At 42.8% G+C, this 12,013-nt stretch overlaps 1 protein-coding gene across 1 annotated transcript in view; it reads right to left on the bottom strand.

Annotated features, from left to right (window-relative positions):
• The window catches only part of hop (tyrosine-protein kinase hopscotch), a 271,133-nt gene that overhangs the window by 48,665 nt on the left and 210,455 nt on the right, over positions 1-12,013 (bottom strand). The window lies entirely within an intron of this gene.

Here is a 12,013-nt window from a genome sequence, read left to right as displayed (position 1 = left end):
TCTGTGCCTGCCATCCTCTCTTCATATTTCTCCCATCTTTCCTGTCACTACTTATAGCTTTTCTTTCCAGTACAGGTGGCTTTACATTGAGTGCAAGCCAAATGGTTTCCTGTACGTCAAGAAACCATTTACAACGCTGGGTGGTAACCATATAACCAAACCATACGTGCTCCCTACGTGTCAAATGGGTTGGTGGAGGGTTAGTGCCCCTCCCTGTAAAACAGATAACTCAGAGTCAAATGGCCACCACGTACTGAATTATGGTGTCTGGCATTAGATAGATAGACAGATTGTCTTCTATACTTTTCTTACTATTTTGAGGGTGGTAAATTATGTTCTCTTGCTGAAAGAAACTTACTCAAAATTAGGGCGCATGTAACATAAACATGTTAAACATCGGCAAATACATCTGGAGTGAAGAGAATGCCTGACTGATGGGATGGTAGAGCAGGGTCATGTACACACACCAGTGACCTTCGTTCCCTTCCCATAATTGTTCGCAGTTTTTTATAATGCCCTAACTCAACGTCATTGACATCGAAACAGTGAAGTGTTGTTCAAGGCCGGCAGCTATGAAGGGGTTAATGGAATACTGTATGAAAAATTCAAAATGGGCGTGGTGCATAGTGCCGCACTCGCTTGCCAAGAGAAAACGAACTAACCCCTCTCTGGTAAACAAATTTTCGCGCGCTTCTCAGTTGAGTCCACGTCCCTCCTCTCCTCACAGCCTCGCTGTGCTTGAGGATATTTTTGCAGCCCTTCACCTTTTCGTATTGGTTCGCCATGCCTCCCAAGCGCCCTGCATCATCTCCAGCACTGGGGGAGCCCGCTGCAAAGCAGCAGCAGCACCGTACTCTAATTCTGGAAAGGAAAATGGAAATTATAAGACCCCATGATGAGAGGCAGGGAGTCTCCGAGATTGGGCGTGCTTTAGGTCTTGTTGTTTCCACCATTGGGACTGTGACGAAGAAAAAGGAGATGTACAAGAATATGGCAACCTCCTTCTCTACAATTGTATACAGGTATTCCTTACTTCTCAATAGGGGGGGACTGAAGTTTTGGTGGGGGTCCGAGGGGGTCCTGGGACGCATCCCCCCATTTATATGTATATTTCAATGGGGAAAATCGTTCCGATATACGAAATTTCGAATTACAAAAGTTTTTTTTGTCCCTATCCCTTTCGTATATCAAGGACTCACTGTACTCCACTCCGTTTTTTTAATTTCATGGCAACATCTGATTTTGTCCATAAAAAACAGGCAGGATCTTTGAAACTGGTCTCTTTTGTTTGCTCTTTTATGCACTCAAAATATTACACAAAGTATGGGGTAACAATTTATCATTTGAAAGCTTAGAAGCTGCTCTTTGCTGTGATAGAATCAGAAAGAAGGAATAACGCTCATGGGCTGACATAAATAAAAAACGTGCTATTGCTGGCCCAAAATGTAGAGAAAATGCAACTTATGTAATATGTGTACAGACATGAAAACTTACTGGCATTTGAAGTCATACAGGTGTACAGATATTACTAGAATACATACAGACTATTCCCTGAGCCTATTGTGGTAGCTAGGGTAGCATTCTGGGCAAAATCCCTTGTTTTCACTTGGGGCACACGTAGCATGTCCACACTCGCTTATTTACATTAATAATAGACCAAAACAGCACTGCCATGTAATGTCACATGTCACAACTTATGCCTGAAATACTCATTTACCAGCTGATATATATATTTGCTATTTCACTTATAAATTTGCTAAAAATGGTAATATATAGCATGTATCCAATTTCCACTCACTCACAGGCAAATATGGCAGACATACTACTCTCTATTTGACTCTATAATAAAAGCTGGGACATGACTGGATAGCTATAGAGAGAGTGGGAAACAATGGGCCAATCATAAGCCTCGAAGTGTGACATCTAGCCTCAACCAAAACAAACTTCCCATTCTCACAGGAGCAGGAGATTTGAAGGCTGCCACGATCATGGCGTGACGGAGTCTGCTGTGTACACCACGATTGTGCCTGATGACGCATAGTGGAGAAGTACACCTCTGATGTCTTCTGGTCCCATTTGACTTGTCAGTGCATCAGCACCGCTTTTTGGTTTTACAAACAGTACCTGTTGACTACGAATGGCTTTTTTCTGGCCATGAGCACTGACCTCAACAACGCCCCCAGGCAGATCCTTCCCTCCCCCAATGACAGACCCCTGAACAGCGCCTGCAAATGACTTGGCCTGGTCTTGGGTGACAGCCATGGGTGAAGAAACCTTGGTCTCTAGTGTCTCCAGTCTGTTTGAAACATCTCTGATAGCCTGAAAGATCGGCCCAGTAACTTCATCTTCTAACTCCTTCTTGGTGATACTACTTCCTCCACCAGCCAAGACCTCATCCACTGGTGCAACACACTGGTTACACAGCCAGCGAAAGCCCAGCTGGTGGCTGTTCTTCATAAACGGATAGTCGTTTGCATCCATACTTGCACATGCCAAATCAACCCACTTGCTGCAGTAGGCGCACACAGTGCTTGTGCACTTTTGCTACAGACCTACTGCAGTGAGGGCACTAGTTTTGTTTGCTCATGGTTGGAAACAAAATAAAAAAATAAAAAAAATAAAAAAATAAAAAATAATAAAACAAAAACAAAACACCAACAATAACAGCAAAATGTATATACGGTACAATACTATCGGGGATAAACCTGCGTAGTGCTACCCCCGTTTGTGTCACCCTAATTTAGGGGAATAAAAGAAAACCAAAAAATCACAAAGAACAGAAATTAAAAAACAGGGTGTCTGCGAGGTCACCACAAGCAGGTGGGGTACGACTTGACTACCCTTCTAGGAAAGGTAACCCAAACTGAGGTGCCACAAAAGTGCAAAGATGGTATTTTACAACTTTTCCCAATTCGAGCTTTATAGTGGCAGCAAATACGTCACTTTGGCAAGACCTCATTGGTTATGATACTGCCACTGAGCAGAGTTTTGCTGATGTCCATAAGGGTCGTGTCTTGAGAGTAAATGTAGGAAAAAAGAAAGTGATGGTGACTCCCATTGCAATGTTACGGTGAATGGAGAGAGACCGGAATTGATGAGAGAATTTGTATATCTGGGTACAGTGATAAAAAAAGCGAGGAAAATGTGCAAAAGAAGTGTAAAGTAGAGTGACACATGGAAGGAAAGCAGCTGGTGCAATGAAGGCCTTGATAAGAAACAGAGACTTGAGTGTTGCATCTGCACGAGCTTACATAAAGAGGTGTCAGTGCCAACGTTAATATATGGATGTGAGACTATGGTGTGGCATGAAAATGAAAAGGTAAGAGTGAGAGCAGTGGTGATGGGACTGCTGAGGAACATATGTGGAGTACAGAGTGGATAGGATACAAAATAATGTGATTCGTTAAAGATGTAGAGTGAGGAAGTCTGTGGACACCAGAATCAAAGAAAGTGTACTGAGATGGTATGGTCACGTGGAGAGAATGGATAACAAGCGTGGTGAAAAATGTATATCTAAGAGAATCTGAGGGAGGGAGGAGGTGAGGCTGGCCAAGGAGAAGGTCAAGGGATATGGTGGATGAGTGTGTGAGGAAGTGAGGTTTGAAAGTTGGTGACACTAGGGGACTGACAAGAGACTGAGCTGGCTGGATGAATATTGTGGGGAGAAGCGCATGATCAGGGATTTGGCACTCCTCTTTAACGTGACAGCATCTGGACTGACACTGTCGGATACGTTTATGTGAAGCTGCAGAACATGATGAATGTTTTTGGCGTATCAGATAAAGCCATGATTCCGGGGGCTTGAATGGTGAGCGAATGGAAGTATGGCCCATTGGATTTGGGAATTTGGGCTGTCTGAACATTGCTACTCCTCACTCTGCCCTAGGGTGGGAAAGGAGGTCTGAATGATGATGATGATGATGATGATGATGATGATGATGATGATGATGATGATGATGATGATAATAATAATAAGAAGAAGAAAAAAAAATAATAATAATAATAGCACGGTTCACATTGAGAGACAGAGGCAGACTGAGGTGGAGATTCATGATTGGCTCTTGTAACCCACACGGTATGCAACTCAGCTTGTTATTGGGCAGCTCCAGAGTATGGCAGGAAGGTACACATATCCTGGTCTACTACTAAGATCTCGATTCATTATTGGTCTATGTCCACAAAGCCCATAATTCAGGGTTACTTGACAGAAATTTTGACCTTACTGCTAAAAGCATACCGGGCTCTGCTTCTGTCTTCAAATTTGCTACAGCCCGCTATATTAGTAAATCTCGACTCTCAATACACTGTCTGTCTATAAGGACCATAGGTAAGAGTTAGTCAACAGAAAATTTGCCTCAGTATACCACATCACGCTCGCGTGTCGGAATGTTGCAGCTCCCACATGCCTTCAACCCAGACAAGCGAAAGTTAATGTTACTTTTCCGTATTTTCAACCATGTTGCTGTCTGCATTCTGGAACCCTTTCATTTCCCCAAAACAGAGGAAAGTTGTGGGAACAATATGGAGGCCTTAGCTCAAATTTGGCCATGGTGGCATATAGCCCAGTCTATTACTAGGCGCCTCATTTGACCTCTCTATTAGAAAAAGTCTCTCCTACGCTGAATAAAAGTGTCAGAAAAGCAGCAACAACAAAATGAGAAATACTGTACATCATTGCAGTGAAGGAGTTAACTACTTCAAGTAGACTAGGACATGAGTGTATCAGGTTCAATTTTTTAGGCAAGATGGCTAACCATCTGCCTGAATAACATCTGTGGTAGTGGTACTCAAAAGTAAATTTCATAATACAAAAAGGTCATATTTGATCTCACTGCCCTACATTACTTGTGTATGCAGTGTGATATAATTATTTATATGACATCTCTCATACAGTACCAAGCTAAGGAGGATCAAAGTACAGTAATGTAACTGTCCATGCCAAAACCTAAATTCTGAGGTGTTTTAATTTAAAAAAGGTCAATGCACTGTGATCTTAAACAAATATACTGAATATAACACAATAAAGTCTTTTCACAATAAGAATATTGCAGTTTCTTACAAAAACTACTGTATGAATAACTGCTTACCTTTACCATTTCACTCCAATGATGTATTCCTCACTTTACTCAGACAATTTCATTCAGGTTAAAAATGACTTTTAGTAGTCACAGGGTTAATCTGGCTATAGTCTAAACCTTCCAGCTTGAAAAGTCTCCCCTATATACCCAGTTTCAAGACTAACTGGACAGACAAGGAATGTGGAAAGTATTAAGGATATATAGAGTAAATGGGAAGATGTTGAATGCTGTGAAGAGTATGTACGAGGGTGCTAAGGCTGCAGTGTTTGTAAACAGTGAACTGAGTGAAATTTTCTATTTGAAGGTCAGATTGAAACAGGGATGTCAAGTCTCATGGTTGTTCAATCTGTATATGGATAGGGTTATAAAAATAGATACAAGGCAGGACAGTGGATGTTGAAGTGACCCTAGTAAGAGGGCAGTGTTTGGAAACTCCCTTTACTGTTGTTTGCTGATGATATTGTACTGTTAAGTGAAGACAAAGGGGAATTGCAAGGCTTGGTGAAGGAGTAAGGGAATATGTGTATGAAATGGTATCTAAAGGTGAATGTGAGGAAGAGTAAAGTTGTGGCCTTTGAGAGAAGTGAAGTCACTGAATGTACAGTGAGGCTGGATGAGGAGGAAATGGAAAATAAGAGTTCATTTAAGTACTTGGGTAGGGTGATGAGTAAGGATGGAAGTTTAGAGGGTGAAGTGCTTGAAAGGGCACAACAGGGAAGAAAGGTTGCTGGTTCTTGAAAGCAGTGATATGGAACACGGAAGTAAGCATGGAAGTAAAAAAAAAAAGGCACTGCATGAGAGTACTGTGATACCATCTCTAACATATGGAAGTGAAGCTTGGACCTTGTTGGAGGGACACAAGTCAAGAGTGACAGCTGTGGAAATGAGTCATTTGAGAGGAGCATGTCACGAATCAATTCGCGACATTTCCCTTTTGTGAGAAGCCACGAACTATTAGTGGAAAACTCACTGTGTACCGCTCAGCTAACCGTTTCTCCCTCCATTTCGGAGTATACTTTTCAAAACATTCGTCACTGTTTTCAAAAGTGACCGATTTAATGCACTTCACTAAGTGCTGTACTGAGCGATACTATTGTTCTTTATTGTTCGTCTCTGCTTGCCTCTGACCGTTAGAAAATGCGGCCACTGCTCCCTTTTGTTCCCACGACTTATTCAGTCCAGTTGTTGCTGCGACGGAGAGAGGTCCTGTGCCAGCAGTGTGAGGTCAGCTAGTACCCAAACTCCACAGTTCTTCAGTACTTCCATCCTAGTTCAGCTTGGGTGATACGCAGCATTCATCGACTATAGTATTTCCTTCTTGTATTTCCCTAGTCATAAGAGTTTAATTAAGGTGTTTTTTCCTAGGCGTAAGTATTTAGCTTTTGTGTGAGTGAGTGAGTGCGTCTCATTAATTTGATTTGAATTGTAACGTTAAATTTATTTTTTGTAATCAATAAATTTAAGTTCCTTTCTTGAGCTCAGTGTAAAGTAAAATCTTGTTTCATTTCTCCAAATTAAGCTTATTTTCCATATAGCTCCTAGCTTGCATAAACGTTTTACTATTCATAACTGGTACTTAGACCAGTCTTGTTGTAATAACTTAAAATCCGTTGTGCCATAGGAGTTAAGTATCGGCAAGAACCTGATGTTAGTATTAGTTATTTATTGTCAGGGGTGAAGTAACTTTCTCCAGAGGCTAACAGTACTAATTCAGCATTTGTGAGTAATTAGTCTCTGCTGTGTACTGTTGAGAAAGTTTATAAATTCTCGTTCTTAGAGAATCGTTGCAAGTCAGCGTAAAGTAATCGTTGCTTGATGTAGCAAGACAATCATTGTCCTTGCTCTTCAATATTATTGAATATTATTATCAATTTAAATTATATTTAAGCATTTATTTCAAAATTACCCTGATATTATAAAAACCCCGTGACAATTGGCGACCTCGCCAGGATATTAACTCCTAGCTCTAAAGCTATTCTTGAGATAGTGCTCACTCATTCATATTTAGGAATTTATCATTAAAGTTTATAGGCACAAGTTTACTGGTGGTTACCGTTGATTTAGCAAGTGAATTTTTGCTTTATTAATCAATAGAGTACTTAACTCTAGTTTATTCTTGGTAACGCCAGACGATTTTATTCGCTCCTGGGTAGCCACCGTACCCATTGTGTTAATTATTGAGAGTTCTTAGTTATTCGCATTTTTTATTTATTCTTTGCCAGTTAACTAGATAAGACTGGTCACCACTAACTTGTGTCTGTACTCTTTACTTGTGTTCATTAGTATTCGTCGCTAAACAGTCAGTACTCAATTTTGGTTTGCTTAATAAATTAGCGCCATGGCTACTACTGTATTTTTACAGGAAGCCAAAGATATGGGTCTTTCGGACCCAACCGAAATTAAAGAGTATATACTCTCACGGCATAATCAGGAGCAGCAGCGCGAGAATGATGCCCGTGAAGAGCGTAAGATTCAGCGCGAATACGAGTGAGAACAGCGCGAATACGAGCGAGAACAGCGTGAATACGAGCGTGAACAACGAGACAAAGAACGAGAACATGAACGTGCCGAACGTGAGGCACGAGAAAAACATGAACTTGAAATGATGAAGCTCAAGCGAGATTCCTTGGCTTCAGACACGTCTGGTGCAGTTGGTCCAAGCTCCACGAGCGTTTCCCCTGCACATGTCCTGGCGACCCCACGCATCAAGCTTCCTTCATACAAGGAAAGCAAGCGAATCGAGCCGTACATAGCTCGTTTTGAGGACATGGCAGACATGTATCAACTGGATGAGGCAGCTAAGCGGATCCAATTTCTTAGTTTATTTGAGGGCCCTGCCCTCGATATTCTCCACAGAATTCGTGGAGACAATCTCACATATGAGATGATGAAAGCTGCACTCAGTAAGGCGTATGGTCTCACAGTAGACGACGCCAAAGTTCAGTTCATGCGAGCTTGTCTCCAAGACAAGGAGACAGCTGTTCAGTTCCTTGATCGTCTCACAGCTTACTTAAATGAGTGGATGGAGAAAGATGAAACTCCTTCCACGCGTGAGGGGATAATTGACCTTATGCTGCGTACACAGCTAGAGAGGTCGTGGCCTGCTGAGCTCATAGCACAGCTTAAGATCTGCCAGGTGAAAGATGCCAGCCAAATGGCAGAGAAGGCTGACGCATTCTTTACTGCATACGGGTATCAAACTAGTAAGCAAAACACCTGGAGCAGAAAAGATACTGCTAAATCTGGGAAACCGTCTCAGATTGAACCCCAGCAAAAAGGCCATTCTCAGAATAATGGCCAAGGTCCAAAACCGCAGTGGAAGGACCAGGGGCAAAACACTCAGAAACCTGAGTGGAAGAGGTACAACAAGTACCCTAACCAGCAGCAGTATCAGCCACGCAACCGACTGTCGGGACAAACTTTTTCACCACCAGCTCAAAAGAGGCAGGAAGCGAATGCAGCCTTCATTCCTCAGCAGCAGCACGGTGGTCACGTCCCTACCAGTGTGGGTACTTCCCCACAGTTCACTAGTCCCACAGTGACAGTGAACCCCCCTCCACAGATGGCCAATGTTCCATCTTCCCATGCAGTGAGTGCAAACCCTCAAGTATATAACTCACAAGGCACAATGTTTGCCACATCAATTCAGCAGCCTCATGAGTGGCTAGCTGCTTCCTCCACAGGCCCCACCACAGGTGACAGTACCTTCCTTGTACAGCCAGGGTTTGTGGGAGGCATTCCTGTGAAGGTCCTGAGAGACAATGGTTCCTCAGGTTGCTCTGTCAAGCAGAGTCTAGTTCGGCCTGAGCAGTATACAGGTCGACAGATCCATGCAAAGCTTATTGATGGATCAGTGACATTGTTCCCTGAGGCTTGTATCCAGGTGGCATCTCCATTTTATACTGGTACGACACTTGCAGTTGTCATGCCAGAGCCTCTATTTGATCTTATAGTAGGCAATGTTCAAGGAGCCAAGGATAGTTGCTCCGATGATGGTGCTACTCAGACTTCGGCTGCTGCGGTAACACGAGCCATGACTGAGGCTCCAGACTGTGTCACCCCAGTGATCATTGAATCGCCGCAAGATCTGATGTGTAGCCAACTTGTTGTGCAAGAACAACATTCTGACCCGACACTTGCTGCCGTGCGGAACAAACAAAAGGGTCGAGTGATTAAGTATTCACGGGGAGGTCGAGCCAAGTTCCTTCGTAAACAAGGACGGCTCTACCGTGAGTCACGAACACCCGAGGGCGAGGTTCGACTGCAGTTTGTCGTTCCCACCAAGTACCGCCTAGCAGTGTTGCAATGGGGTCATTGTTCAGCCTCAGGTCACATGGGCAAAAGGAAGACCCAGGGCCGTATCCGAGCTGACTTTTTCTGACCAGGGATGGGACGGGACATAGATAGTTTTGTCCGTTCCTGCAGTGTGTGCCAAAGTATCACCACTAATCAGGGACATGCCCTTCCTGTGCCATTTGTAACCACACCTGTAATCTCTGAGTCAGTTGAGAGACAGGGTACTGGTGAAATGGGTGCAGACCTGACGTCTCGCCCATTGGCCCCACAGGACACATTATATCCAGGGCCTGTACATACATATTATGTACTGTAGGTTAAGGGGGAAGTGAGAACTCCGCAAAGGCGACTTGAGGCTATGGAAGACCCAAGTTTGCACAAGGATTCTCAGCTCCCCGATACTAATATAAGTACTGTAGGTTAAGGGGGAAGTTCGAGAGAGAACTCCGCAGAGGCGACTTGAGGCTATGGAAGACCCAAGTTTGCACAAGGATTCTCAGCTTCCCGATACTAATACAAGTACTGTAGGTTAAGGGGGAAGTTCGAGAGAGAACTCCGCAGAGGCGACTTGAGGCTATGGAAGACCCAAGTTTGCACAAGGATTCTCAGCTCTCCGATACTAATATAAGTACTGTAGGTTAAGGGGGAAGTGAGAACTCCGCAGAGGCGACTTGAGGCTATGGAAGACCCAAGTTTGCACAAGGATTCTCAGCTTCCCGATATTAATATAAGTACTGTAGGTTAAGGCACAGGTTGAGGACCCGTGTGCAGTTCGAGGCTATGGAAGACCCGAGTTTGCACAGAGATTTTCAACTTGCCGACCATAATTGTGTGCTATAATTAATGGCGACCTCGAATGTACGTCGTAGCACTGACTGCTAGGCAGAGAGTAATTGTAACATAATAAAATTTTGTCTCATTGACACTTTTGATGCTCCACCTCAATTGGTTTTGCAGGTTCAGCAATGGGTGTAGCAGTTTTGCTGTGCGGGCCAGCTGATCGTCTGCCGCACGCTGCCGCCTCTTCTCTGCCTTCGTTGTCGCCATATTATTATTTACTGTGTCATTTTACACGTAGGTACAGTTACACTACAACTGTCACACCTACACCGTGTATTACATACACCACGCTACACAACAATTAGTTGTCAGTGTAAATGTAGCGAATTTTCGCTCAGTTTGACCTGAGTACAGGATTTTCACCGTCGTCACGGAGTTTTTCCCTCAAGCTTGCTTCTATTAACGTAAATACGAGGTTTTTTCGCTCACTGACGACTGCGACTTTCTCCTGTAGCAGGATAGCACACACACCACAGTGTGAATCTTGTGCAAATGACTTAGGATGTGTACATATATATATATATATCCACAAATTTTTTCCCATAAGGAAAAAATTTAATTTCGTAGGGGCGTAATGTCACAAATCAATTCGCGACATTTCCCTTTTGTGAGAAGCCACGAACTATTAGTGGAAAACTCACTGTGTATCGCTCAGCTAACCGTTTCTCCCTCCATTTCGGAGTATACTTTTCAAAACATTCGTCACTGTTTTCAAAAGTGACCGATTTAATGCACTTCACTAAGTGCTGTACTGAGCGATACTATTGTTCTTTATTGTTCGTCTCTGCTTGCCTCTGACCGTTAGAAAATGCGGCCACTGCTCCCTTTTGTTCCCACGACTTATTCAGTCCAGTTGTTGCTGCGACGGAGAGAGGTCCTGTGCCAGCAGTGTGAGGTCAGCTAGTACCCAAACTCCACAGTTCTTCAGTACTTCCATCCTAGTTCAGCTTGGGTGATACGCAGCATTCATCAACTATAGTATTTCCTTCTTGTATTTCCCTAGTCATAAGAGTTTAATTAAGGTGTTTTTTCCTAGGCGTAAGTATTTAGCTTTTGTGTGAGTGAGTGAGTGCGTCTCATTAATTTGATTTGAATTGTAACGTTAAATTTATTTTTTGTAATCAATAAATTTAAGTTCCTTTCTTGAGCTCAGTGTAAAGTAAAATCTTGTTTCATTTCTCCAAATTAAGCTTATTTTCCATATAGCTCCTAGCTTGCATAAACGTTTTACTATTCATAACTGGTACTTAGACCAGTCTTGTTGTAATAACTTAAAATTCGTTGTGCCATAGGAGTTAAGCATCGGCAAGAACCTGATGTTAGTATTAGTTATTTATTGTCAGGGGTGAAGTAACTTTCTCCAGAGGCTAACAGTACTAATTCAGCATTTGTGAGTAATTAGTCTCTGCTGTGTACTGTTGAGAAAGTTTATAAATTCTCGTTCTTAGAGAATCGTAGCAAGTCAGCGTAAAGTAATCATTGCTTGATGTAGCAAGACAATCATTGTCCTTGCTCTTCAATATTATTGAATATTATTATCAATTTAAATAATATTTAAGCATTTATTTCAAAATTACCCTGATATTATAAAAACCCCGTGACAGAGCATGTGGAGTTACATGGAGAGAAAGACTGACAAATAAGGAAGTGAAGGAGCGTTGTGGTGTGGATGTGGATGTGACAGAAAGCATCAGGAGAAATACAATGATGTGGTTTGGCCATGTGGAGAGGATGGAGAGTGAAAGGCTAATGAGGAGAGTGTATGCGAGTGAGCTGGAGGAGGGGAGGGACAGGGGGAG

The sequence above is a fragment of the Coenobita brevimanus genome, chromosome 60 (assembly GCF_032717465.1).
Source record: "Coenobita brevimanus isolate Jiangsu-jjx chromosome 60, ASM3271746v2, whole genome shotgun sequence".
NCBI classification, from domain to species: Eukaryota; Metazoa; Arthropoda; class Malacostraca; order Decapoda; family Coenobitidae; genus Coenobita; species Coenobita brevimanus.
The sequence above is the reverse complement of the archived record's forward strand: the minus strand, read 5'-3'. Positions and strand labels throughout refer to the sequence as shown.